At 36.3% G+C, this 13,953-nt stretch overlaps 1 protein-coding gene across 3 annotated transcripts in view; it reads right to left on the bottom strand.

The window, feature by feature from the left end:
- Positions 1-13,953, bottom strand: part of AKAP6 (A-kinase anchoring protein 6) — a 322,203-nt gene that overhangs the window by 35,417 nt on the left and 272,833 nt on the right. The gene's annotated exons all lie outside the window — the stretch shown is intronic.

The raw sequence follows: 13,953 nt of genomic DNA, 5'->3' as shown, positions 1-13,953 counted from the left end.
ATATTTATAGTGTGTGTACATACATATATGCTTCTCAGAAAAAAACAAAAACAAAAACAAAAAAAACAGTAGAAATTATGGCTCATCTGTACCCTGTCACAGAAGAAACCTTCATGAAGGAGAGTAGAGAGGTTCCTATAAAATCCTTTACAGATGGTTTTTGCTGTCAAAAAAAAAACTCCAGGGTAGTTCTATATTCAAATACACTTAGGAATACAACGACAACTGTATCCTTCTCAAAGATGGGTTATTCATTGCATTTATTTCATCCTACAGATTCCAGTGCCACAAAGAATGCAGTCTGACATAAACTGCATGATGAGAGACAGTCACTAAGCCCTAATATTGCTGAATATCGATGGAAGCTGGGATAGGCTGGTTATATGCCAGAAAGCCAAATAACTACACTGAGAGTCTCATTGAATAGCTGTATAAATAATGCATTTTACATGCCAAAACGAAAGAGAGATCTACCACCCAGAAGCAGTTAATGGCACGGGATGACTTTGAACACAGTTTTATCTACAAATACAATTGCACTCTATAGTCACTGAACATCAAATCAGGGTTTTATTACCTCACAATGTGTTTTTATAATATCTATAACACTAGGGACACAAAACACAAACACTTCTGAGGATGACTGCTTAAGCCCAGCTTCCAAGACCTCATACTTTTATAGCATCGCATGGTTCAAGTACACAGCTATTATCAGAGGACGGTGCTACTTCTGAATTTAACAGAACTGTGCTCCACACATGGAAGCTTTCCAGACAATTTAAATTGTAACTTGCTAACATCTGTTTCCCTCTGTGGGATGCCACAGATGAAAGTGCATGACCCTATGAGAAAATCTCAACTACCATCTTTTACGAAGACAGGATATTTTCCTCTAAACTTCCAGTTAATCATAAAAAATAAATAAATTTTAAAAAGCTAGCCACCAGAGCAGATTTCTCAAAGCTGTTCAAAACTGTTAGCTAAAATTCAGAACGCATCAATCAATTTCCTGAAATTTACTAGGAAAACAGTAAACATTCTATAGCAAGTGTATTTAAGGTCCGAAGTTTCATAACACTTGTGAATTCAAAATTAGAAAGTCTACTTAGAAATATTATACATCTATGGAGTATTTTGCTGCTGAAAGTATGCACTTGATCAATAGCATTAGGCTGCAAGACTGATGCAAAAGAGTGGTATACACATCTAAAAATATATATCCTTTGCCTATGGATAGTGTTGGAGTGATTTTTTTAATTCAGAGCCTTCAAGAGAAATGATGATTAAACCCACAAACATAGCTGAATTACTAATTTACTTTCACTGGCAGAATTGGGCTGTTCTAAGAGTTAACAGATTGCTTATTAATCAACACGGGTAAACAAGACAATGCAATCTCATTTAAGGCAGAAGTTTTAATGCCTAACAGTATTTGTGTTCAAAATGCTAATCATGATAAGACTTCATTAGAAGACGTCTTAAAATGATTAAGTACATTTCACTGTAAAGTACACTCAGTAGTATATCAGCAGGTGGACATTTCATACAGATGTTCCACTTATTGATATAATGCATTCTATAGCAATGTAAATTACCCTAACTCTGTAATAGCTGGAATTCTATTACTTCTATAATGAGAGAACCCTGTACCTTTAATATTTCTGAATTTTAAATAAGGTGAATGACAAATTCCCAAACCACTATTTATGGCAAAATATGACCAGGAATTTTATTATTCAATTTATACCAGAGCTGCATTTTCACTTATGTTTCCTGAACTTGCCCTATTTATTTTCCTCGAGTTCATTACTAGTTTCCTACACAGTTCTTGATGTAACCAATATGTCTGACACGTTTCCTTTTTGATGCTGTTCATTAGCATCACCATATCAGAAAAATAAATAAATAAATAAAGTCCTACCTAAAGTCAGAGTTCTAACTTTACATTGTGTAACGGCAAAACAATTCATTTTCATGCAGTGATGATGGTAAGTTATGTACTGCTGGCAGCCAATTCATACCGATCTGCATTAACTTCATGGAAGTCAACACAGCTCAGATCTTGGCCCAATAACATTATCTTACCTCAATCTATTTGATTATGTCATTCCTTATAAATACTGTTCTTTTTTGATACAATACCATATAATATGATGAGGTAAGGGGTATCTAATTCATAAGGCATTATGCAAGTGTTTAAGCAAGGACTTCACATTGTGCTATCTGAAAGCAGAGCTACAGGATCCAAGTCATTTCTAATTTACATCAATTTTACACCAGCATAATAACAGTAGCTTTACTGAAGCTATTTCTGATTTACATGGCTGTGACAGTACAATTAGGCCTATGGCACTTTTGTTTCAATTTTATTACATGATATTATAGTTAATATGAAACAGGAGAAGAATGAAGTGCTTGTACCTAACACTGTGTTGAAAGAGTTGGCTATAGCAACAGTACTTTAAAAGCCAGAGAACTTAATCATGTAAAGACTTCTTTAAACCCCATATAATGACACTAGCAATAATGAATCTAACCAGTATTACGGTCTGGTATACAGTGTCCTAAAGGGACACAGTAATTGTATCCTATGACACAATACCTCACGGCGTTGTATATCCATCCACAATGTGCTGTTGTTAAAATGGTATGATTCTATGACAACCTGTTAATATGGCAACTGTACAGCCATGCATGCAGTTACTTCAATTCTTTGCTGGGTACATTCTGGGTTGCGAATTAACAGCTATAATTCATGATTAATAAAACAAAAACAAAAGCAAAAAAAAGCAAAAAAAAATAGGAAAAGAAAGAAAAGAGAAAAAAAATTTCAGATAGATTACACTATCTCTACAGAGAGTTGAGCCATATGTCTATAGCAGCTATGGTAAGCTATTGAGTACTTGACAGTTCAGAAAATCAGGAAATGGTCTAACAGTAGACTTCAGAGCATCACTTAGGCTCCTGTGTGTGCAAAAGTTTGGCTGGAATATAGATTAAGAGATCAGACATATTCAACTGTGGCTAAGTTTAGTCTTTCACAGTAAGAAATTAATATATATTACTTTGTTTGCTGCAGGCTGTGTAAACATGGTAACTGCAGCTGCCATGTGCAAGCTTGAGTTTGTCCAGGTCTTTGCTTTGCAGCAGATACCCTGAAAACATTGAGGTGTTATTCATTATAACGTTTTTGACAGTCATGCTTTCCCATACCCATCAGAGCTGCTAGAATCTTGGGAGATATTTCTTCCTTCTGCCTACTCCTGTTTTCAATGCTTTGAAGTTATCACCTGCATAGCTACAAAATTTTGGACTAGCTGAAACTACTTTCACAGCTTGCTAATGCCAAGCCTTAAATCATGTGGAAAAGCCCTTGCCTAGTCAAATGACATCAAACAGACTTTCCAAGCCATGGGCTAACGGCACTATGTATGAGGCTGTAAGTAGCCGAGATCTGACCACAAGGTGCTCCGCATGGCTGCTTGACTCCTGGGTGAAAAGTGGGTGACAGAAACGTGCGCAGCTTTAGGCAGTGCCAGAGAGTGTAGGAGACCTAGAAAGGCGGGAAGCTGAGGAACATTAGACGCACACAGCTCCAACCCTCCTCCATCCCTCAGCCTTTGGGCAATGTATGTTCTGCGAGACTGAAGGACATGGCTGGGAATTCAGTTTTCTTCTGACACAACATTGCAGATAAGCTGGTCACGGAATTTCTTACATCAAGGTTCTTGAGAGCAGGTGCTAAAATGGATCGGCTAATATTACCAAGGCTCTCAGTGAACTCAGTAGAACTTGAGACTAAAAATATTTTAAAAGCCTGTTTGAAATGAGTTTCCTTCATCTAAACCCACACAATCCACATATAATCACCACATAAAATGTTTAGACACAATTTTTAACACTCTTTTTATTATTTTAACACTCTTATGTATTGTTTGCTGAAATAATTTTTATATGATCTGAAGTTTTTTCAGCCGTTTCTGTCTTTCCTGCTTTCACTCTACACTTAGGAATATTTAAAGCCCATATAGAAATGTCCACAGCTTTGAAACACAGCTGGAAAACGATAAAGGTTAACTTACACAGATGGATTTTCTTTGGGCTTTCAGGTTCAGAAATAATGCCAACGTATACTAAGATGCTTATGTTGTGTTTCCATGCATGGGCAATACTGGATGTTTTCAGGTAAATGACAACCTTTCCACTGCAGATAAATCTGGAATGATCACCTCTAAGAGGAAGTTTCTATTAAACCTTGTTCTCTTAACAGTTTGCTCTTTCTCCACACTACAGGACATGGGTATGTGTAGGAAGGAATGATATCTTTCCTACTGCATCTGTTGTCACCTGATGGAGAATGATAGGAAAATGAAATGATAGATCTGTTGTTATTTAGTACAGTGACTGTATATAGAAATTAAGGTAAATTCTGAGAATGGAAGTTGCCCTTTTCAATACAACAAACAACAAAATTAATTCACCTCCTAACATCTGATATTTGGCTACTGCAGAACTTGTTTACAACAGTGTTAATGCTTCAAGAATGATGGTTAACATCAATAATAGAACAGGCAAAAAATAGAGAAAATATGCTTGCAAATACTTGTTAAAATTTACTTTACAGCTTTTTCTGTAAGATTGCAATGCCTGTAGAGAATTCTCCTGTTGGGCATGATGCATGCTTCTATTTCAAATTCCACTCTTGTAGGACACATAGTGAAACAAAACTCTCTGTTACTGAATGAAAAAGAAAACCAGAAATTCCTCAAAAAATATTAATGAGAAACGAATTCCTCAAAACATAAATGCCAAATGAAAAAGATAGGAAATGAATGATGACTTGTCATCTTTTAGAAAAATACTGCCAAACCTGGGTGCTTTTGCTGATTTCAAGGTTAAAAGAAAATGTCACCTAATATGGGAACTCTACTCAGTTGCAGACAGTGGGACTTAATCTATACTGAAGCTAAATATTCTATAAGTATGCAGTGAAGTGCAAAAAACAGCAATTGAAAAATGACATGATTAAATGGCACAACATGCAATCATTTGCTCTCAATTATATCAATGTATCTTCTTCATTTCAAGGAGTCAGGCAGAAATATTGTTTTTTAAATGCCTCTATTAAATTGGGCACCAATAATAAAATAGATGAGAGTCCTAATAAGCTCATTTACGTAACATACATCACACACCACAAAACTATTCTCTCCAAACGGGTTTGTTCATAGATTTGTCTTCTGGTTGTCACCAGTCTTGGCTATATTAAAAGACTGTAAAGGCACAGGCTTGCAGACCATTCAGTGGAAAACCTTTGTACTTAACCCTTGAGAGATCTTTAATGCTAATTATGGAGAAAGTATTGATATAATATCTTTGCTGTCACATTTTATTACGATGACGGTCAGAACAGAATCTAGGACTGACATTTCAGAAGTATCACCTAATTGCAAGTCAGAAACACAGAATGACAGTTTAAAGTAGACTATGACTTCTCTCAAAATAGTGAACTGGTTCTCTATTTCAAAGGCCTACTTTTAGTAGCATTACAACCACTAAATTGCTACATAGATCATTAGCAAAGTGTTACAATACCTCTCTTACAAGTCTGAGTACAGTTCACCATATTCCTTGTGAACTGTGTGTATTCCTGCACATACTGAAGTGGCAAGAAACTAATAAGAAATAATATTTAATTCTTCAAGGGCTTGTATTCTATGTATAATCTAGTACTTAATAGATTTGTGTTAATTATTAGTTCACTAATTTCACTATCTGTAAAATGTACAAGGGAATTTGTGTTTTCTTCTAATCAATAATGTAAACAAATTAATTAAATAGGTAAATATATTTATTTTAAATAAAGTATCTATTTTAAAATAGCATTCTAAAAATATCCACATTCTTTCCCATTTTTTTTTTAAGAAGTACATCATTGTACTGAAAAAAACAGTAAGAATTCAGAATAAGTTCTCCTAGGCTCGGTCCATAGAAGCTGCTATTATATCTGTAGAGCATAATTTAATTTATTTGTTCTATTCATTATGCTTGTTTAAGTACTTCAAAATATTTGTTTGTAAAAATATAGTTGAATGGTCTGATATTTAGCTCACATTCCCATGTAACTAGTAATATGTAATATATTTCTCCTCATAAATTAAACACACTATTAAAATTCCAGACATATAAAACAACATGAAGATTAAGTTACTATAAAAGAAACTATAATAGCTTACAGATTGCTTGTATCATTATTAAAGCACTGGTATCTATTACAGTGTCTCCCTGGAATAAAGAATGCACTTTTGGCAATAATCTGCTAAAAAAGTGCCCATTACTGCTAAGATGCTCCTATCTAAGCTCTCAACTAGTGTGCAATTACAGGAAGGTAACTTTTAAAAATAAAAGAAAAACAGCGTTGGATGTAAATGCCTTTTCCCTACTGAAATACAATGTACCTTTTCCAAGCATTACTTTTTTGTGCTTTGTATTGGAAATTAATTAGATGCATTTTCACAAATATTTTTGAGTTGCTGTCTACACATGGCAAAGTTGGAGTTAACTTGGATCCAGGGGGGAAGCCAAGACATCCTCATGGAGAAGCCAGACATGATGGCAAGGGGATCCATTTTCCTACACCAGCACTGTTTGTGTTTATAAATGCCTTCAGTTCTCTTTTCATTCAATTTGAGAAGTTCTTTTTCCTGGGAAACACATGCAAAGGAGAAATACTGAAAGAAGTGATACAATTTGTTAGGGTTTCTTTTTTTTTGCTCCCAGAAAATGCTAAAATAACAGTAGAGAGGGCATCAGACAGATATGATAAATATCAGGGCTGTTTTGCTTTTGTGATGAATCCTAAACCACACTGCCCAAAATGTCATTTTCCTGCTGTGGACAAACTTGAAATTTTTGCTATATAACCACACTGGGCAGAGTTTCAAATGAACATGTGTTGAAATTCAAGAGAAGAAACAAAGTAAGGTACAAGTGAAAAGTTACAAAATCCAGTGAGGCATAAGTCAGGCTCAACTTTACTTTCAATTGTTGGAATTCACTCAGAATTTCAGCTTAAAAGAAATGAAGATGTTTCTCAACATACATTACACACTAGATGCAAAGAAAATCTCCAGTGTTAGGTATGAATTTCAGCCATCTTTAGTGAACAATTTAAACTGTTAAACTTTGTATACTGAATCAGAGCTACGTAATAGTTTTTAAAGGAAAATTTCTTTGCATGGAGGTGCACCAATACCTGTTGCCCTCAGGCTGAAGTTCAGATGTGGACACTGTGCTTAATCCCTTTATTATCCTTCTTTATCCCTTTCTACCACAAGTGCTAGACACACATTTTTGTTGCCTCTGTGTGATGGGCCTGGCTGATTCCAAAATGTTGGGTGAATTTACCCAATTCTGAATTACAGGAGAAAAGCATCCTGCAGTGCATTGGTATTACCTTCTTATAGGAAAGCAGTGAACATAAAATAGACCAATCTTTTGGAGACTTCAGGCCAGGAGGGTGACAGTAAAGGGAAAATAAACACATCTAATGAATAAAGAAAAAGATATTTTCTTTGGTCCTGTTCCTGTGCCAGTGAAGCAAATTTAGCCTGGATTCAAAAATGTACAGCTTGAGTTGTTCAGAGATAACGAGAGGAAAAGACACTATGGTGCTGTCTTGTGCATCTGTACACGCACAAGGATAACACACAGGCTTTTCTAGAAATGGTGTTCCTCACCTTATTTTAAAAAAGCCACTCATACCAGAATGGTTACACCCTTAAAAGATAAAAACATGATGCACATTATTTTGCTGTGTCTTAATCACGAATACATAAACCAACATTTTTTATTTCAGCCTAAGACAAAACTAAAAGTGTCCTACCAGAGAGGGCAATAGCAGAGCCAAGAAGAGCCAGGCAGTGCTGCACTGATCTGGGTTCATTCATATCTGAAGTAAGCTAGGCTAATTCATCATCTTACTTGCTGGAATAATTTTTTTTTTTTGCGAGTGTTTGCGTAAATATGTAATAGGTATTAAATTAATTTGCTTGTACAGTTGAGGCAGACATGACCATTTAGCCCCAGGGCTATGACAAGTTTGGAATTAGAAGTGAGGACAGAAGTGGGTGATGTGGTCAAGATGAGCTGTGAATGGGAATCAAAAATCTGAAAGTTGTCAAAAGGCAAATGTCTGGATGAGGTATCAGAGGCTCAGCATTACTCATTTTATTTTTACTCCTTTACCAGCCATTCTTCCATTGCTTGGACAAAACAGGATTAAGATAAGGAGGCTAGATAGGATGAAAACAAAGAGGGCATGGAAAACAGTATTTCCTTCACTGATCCTCAGAATAGAGACCATAACGAACTTTTGCATTCAGAACACAAAAGTAAGCATCACTGTGGTAAAGGGAAGGTGGTACACTACAAATGACATTGCACTGCCAGCAATTGGTGAAATGCACAGAAAATCCGTCAGAATAAAGGCCAAGCCTTCAGTTTTATTCTGAGGTGAGGATATGCAGCACTTTCCTGACAGAGCAGTAAGGCAACCATCCTGCTAAGGATAGGAATCCACATACTCTTTTTTTCCCACTGACTTTATGCAGCAATCATAATTCGCTGTCTCTAGTAATATGTTGCCAGTCTACAAATCCCATTCCTGACAGACATCTCATACTTGTGGTACATAATATACCTGATAAGGAGTTCAATAACACTGATACTGAAGGCTTGTTCTTTTTACATTCATATACTCTTACTCATACTGCACTACACTTTACCCTGCAAATAATTCTACTAGAATCAATGGATTTCCTGGAAGCATGAAATTATTTTTAGTGTGAGCAAAGGTACGAATACAGTCTGTAATACTATTCCCTACTGGGACAATGATCTATTAACTTACATGCAAAGATGAAACTTGGGAAACCTTTACAGTCCTGAAACCATGATTAGGCAATGGTCTACTGGGTCAATGATCCACCAATTAAAGAAAAACCTCATCAGCAGGATTTAATGGCTTCAGAGAACACTATTCAATTAACAATCCACTAATATTGGAGAGATTTGCATTGGAAAACAAAATGCTATGGCTCCAAAGGGACAGTTACAATCAAATAAATCATACAATGGCTGCTCCAAAAGTAATGCCTCCTATGTTATTATGTTGGCCCATGAACTCAGAGGCAGATGTTGGTGGTATAGTAGTAGAGGCTGAACCTTCCCACCAATATTCTGTTACATTTTGTTGCTGTGCGACAGATGGCAGCAGAGGGGTTATCTGACAAAATGGCATCTGACATGGAAGTGCGTATGAAGCAAAGGTGTGTCACTGAATTCCTCCATGAGGAAAAAATGGCACCCAGTGACACTCACCAACAGTTGCTGAACACATGGAGACCAAATAGTGGTTGTTAGCACAAAGAGGTGATGGCTGGTGCATTTCAGCAGTGGCAACAGGGACAGTGGGTCACCTCCGCTGCTGCAGATTTCTATGAGCGTGGCATGCAGGCTCTTGTTCATCACTGCCAAAATTCATAGCTAATGTTGGTGACTATGTTGAAAAATAGAGTTTGTAGCAGAGAATTTGCTCTATCAAATAGTGTTATTGTGCTGTTTGTATCTGTTGTAGTTTCCATGGAAAAAAACAGAAGGTGTTACATTTGGAGCAACCTATGTATAATCTCACGCAGTAGTACAACATGGAGACAGTACAGTGTCTTCCTTATTGGAGGCATTACAGTGATTTTTTTAAACTATCTTATATTTCCTGTCTACATTGTACTAGTTTTTCTATAGATTATCACTAAGAAAAGAACTAAAGCTAAGAGGCCAAGCAAAGACCCTCACTTTTTACTTGCACTATAGATAACACAACTCATTATTTTCAGGGAAAAGATTTCACTCTCTTTTACTTTTGTCATCTTTGGTTTCTTCTCATTCTCCTTTTCCAAGCTGATAGTAATTGAAGAGGAAGTTTCTGGTTTTGCAGTAAGTAGATCTTCAAGGTAATAGCAGAATAAGCAGTTGCATTTTCATTTGGGTGCATCAAAAGAAGAAAATCAATTGTATCACCAATGATAATGACAAAAATAAGTGATGGAACTGAGAATGATCTATAAGAAGCCAAGTCAGCTATTCTCACTTGCATACATATGACTCTTCAAGAGACCATGACTGAGGAAAAATGTAGCCCAAGGACTTCCTTCAGTTACCAACAACACAAAAGGCTGGGGAAAAAAAAAAAAAACAACTGTAAGCCATTTGTCCCTACAAAATTGCAGGTTTTACTTTGTAGTGGTGAGCTTGAAACATCTTTCTCTGTACCCCAGGATATCTTTTGTGTTACTCAGCTTGAGTCAGACCTCAAGTCTTACAAGCCTACTCGTGGCATGAGAAATAAATGCAGACCATTCCAGTATCGTAAGAAAGATAGGGAAAAGTATCAGCTGCATTGCCTTCTCCTCATCAGTTCCAACTAACATGGGAGCATTTCAGATGAGAACCTTAATGCACATTCAAGAGGGCAGAAAGAAATTGGGGCTCAACTGTAGTTAGCAGTGGGGAAATCTCACAGACATTAGTAGCCAATCTTTCTCCACTTGGCTCAACATCTTCCATGGCTCTCAAGCTGTAGAGGTATTTCTACTGATTGTGTGAGTGGGATTTATCTGATCTAAAGGAGAATTCATTGACTGAGCTAGTCATTTAGAAGCAGATATTCTGAAGCACAGTTTACCTTCTCTATAGCCAGATGTCTAAAACAGGATTGATTAACTGCACCCCAAAAGTGCTTATTTCTTTCCAAGTACTATAAGTGAAGCTGAGACACGATCTCTGCAGAGTGTGTATCAAAAGCTAGCCTGTCTTATCCTACCTCTACCATATGGCTACACTGTCTGCAGTGTAATCACATTAGTATACCAGAACTAAGGAGACAGTATGTTAAAAAAAAAAAAAGACAAAAGAAGGAAGGAAGTAATAAATGAAGTAGGTAGTAGCCTACAAATAACCAGTAGGCTATTCTCTCCTCCACTGAAGGTTTTATGCATTACTGTATCTGAGCTTTGCTGAAATCAGCCTGTTTCTGTTACTATAGTAACCTCCATCCCACAACCCAGTCTAGGAGCTCACAGCTGGTGCTGGATTAGAACTACATGCAGATGTTTTATGATACCTCTGTGGAAACATGCAGCATGTCGGTTCTGTCCACCCCAACTGGGTAGATTTCTGTGTTCCTTTCTTTCTCCCAGCAAAGTGAGAACATAGTAAAATCAGACTTCACCATTCAAGCTTCAAAGTCCAAATAGGATGATGGAATGAAACCTGCTATCTCAGGTCAGATATTTAGTCTTGAATGGGAACTGTAAATTGTATTATTGTTGCCTTAAATAGGGAGAGTGAAACACAGATTGAACTTTAACTAAGTAAAAAGTACACTAAACCACAATTTGAGATATGCTTGATTATATTAAGTACTGTTTATATACAAAATATTGAGTATTGTTATTTGAGCATGTTAGAAGAAAAAAAATTGAGATATAAAACCCCTTCTCGTTTTAGAGCCCAAATATCACACCTTTGGTAAAAAAAAAAAAAATACAGCAACCTGCTTTACATAGGTGGATTCTCATTTAAGTGACCTACAGAATTGCTGTTTTGGGATGGCAGGTTATGTAAATTAAGTCTGAATTTGCTTCAATTCTCTGTAAGTGGCATCAAGTTTTATTACACTTTGGAATTCTGTTTTTCATAAGATTTAATACTTTATGCCTTCCTGTTGAAAGTTAATCCAAACAAAATTTGGGTAAACATTTCTTCATCTGTGAAAAGACTTAGGGCTCTGAAGTCACAGTCTTTCTGAGAAATTTATTAAAATTACTACAACATTTTTATCATCTTAGAGGTATAAAAAGGATTAACTGCTGCTTGACTTCTTTTGGACTTTCTGCTGGAAACTGTTCTGCGTACGTTTGTTACACGCACATTGAATTTCTGTAATTCTTTGATTGCAGCTCTGCCAGCAACATCATTCCAAAAATTGTAAAGCATCCAAAATGCAGTAGCAAAAGTGATTCCTGGCACTTGTAGGAACATTTTTCCAATCTCTGAGTCACCAAACCTTTACTCAAAGTTAATATTTTCCTTTGATTTCAGTGTGGCTATAATCTTGTATGCTCCCAAACTAACTCACTTGTGTTTTATTCAACAAAATTTTGTTTAACTGAATTGCTCTTAAGATGTACAGTGCTGACTTAGAGAAACTTTTCAGTTACAATAGAAAGTGTCATGAGAGGTGTTGATTAACTGATCGATTGTGAATTACCAATGTAATCTACATCGCTTCATCAGAATGCTCAGTTGCTTTAGGTGATGTTGAAATAAGAGATGGCAATCAGAAATTTTGCTTTTTTAATGGCGTTATGCCACCTGAATTACTCAGTCACAAATGTAATGGAAGACGAAAACTATTCTTCTGAGTGAATTTAGTCATTAGAAGTAGCTACAAACATTAGATAATTTACACTGCTTAAAAGACAGAGATGGCTACAAATACTACTTGCTATGGAATCCAATACACTATTGATTTTTAGAAATATTAAATGAGAAAGTCTTCCCAACATATTTTGGTACAAATGGTTTTGTCTGATTTCTGTAATGAATACACTGACTAAAGTCAATGGGAACTACAGGCCTTCAGTGCTGCTGAAAATTAGGCATCTCTTTTTTAAAGACTCAAATACAATTTTATGAGACAGGTATGACAATAGAGTATGGCTCACATAAAACCAGATTAGAAAACTACATGAAATGCAACTTTATTGTTGCCAAAGAACATTATGTCAGAAAATGCTCTGTTATGTTGTTTTAACCGAGTCTAGAGGAGTCTCCTCTTTACCCAAGAGACGAGGAGACTGTATAAATCTGGCTACCAAAAGGAACAGGTGCTTTATGTGTCTGAGAAGGGATACCAAGATAGATAGGTACTCACAAATCTATGCTTGTTCTTGAGCAGCTGGCCTGTAATCCAAAACTATAACAACTACCTTTCTAATGTCGATGGATCCTTGCTCTATATCAAATGCTTAAAGTCATAAGTTTTATTACAAGTGACAGAATTATGTGACTAATTATTGAGGCTCTTTTGCTGCCTTTTGCAGAGAAAATAGCATGATTTTTGAAGTTCCAGACACACAAAAGCAAATGTGGCAGAACACTCCTACTTACAAGCCAATGAGCACACAAGTTCTAGCTAGATCTTACTCAAATAATGAGATTTACTAAAACTTTCATGAAAGAATGCAAATTCTTTTTAGTATTGCTCCTCATTCTTTCCTGTTCCAAGTCTCTCCTGACCCACAAAATTGTCATACATCATTAGGTTAGGAAATCAGTTGTGCCAATTATTAGTCTCTTGACAGTAGGTTTTTCAGTTGCTAGAAGTATGTGTTTACCTGAAAATCTTGTAGTTCATTTAAAAAGCATGTTTCTGATTCTGGCCCTTAGAGTTTCAGTGAAAAGCAAGAAAACACGAATTCCAGGAACTCAAAAGGCAGAACAGAAACAAAAAGGAGGAATAAATAAAATAAATGTATGTTTGTGGTTAGGAAGATCTCATGAAATTTAAGTTCATCTCTTGATTTTCTTGGTCCAGATCCATCTGTTTTTCATGTCGCAGCAAATCAGGGTAAGGCACCCAGGCTTCTCCCTCTACTGTGCAACTGTGTTCTTTATTTCCCCATCTTTTTTAAAGCAGTCTGGGTTAGGCTACATTTGGAAGCTCGCAGTGTTGCTGTGGAATGGCCAGCAAATGTCACTACAGACTGAAGCAAAGTTTGTGCCTCTGCCTTGGAAGTAAATATGAAAATGTTTGAAACCTCCAGGAGGACATAGAACTGGCAGAACAGGTTACAAAATGACTTTGCAGACTGCCTGCAGAACACTGCA

The sequence above is a fragment of the Numida meleagris genome, chromosome 6 (genome assembly GCF_002078875.1).
Source record: "Numida meleagris isolate 19003 breed g44 Domestic line chromosome 6, NumMel1.0, whole genome shotgun sequence".
In the NCBI taxonomy this organism is placed as follows: Eukaryota; Metazoa; Chordata; class Aves; order Galliformes; family Numididae; genus Numida; species Numida meleagris.
This window is presented reverse-complemented; position numbering and strand designations above follow the sequence as displayed.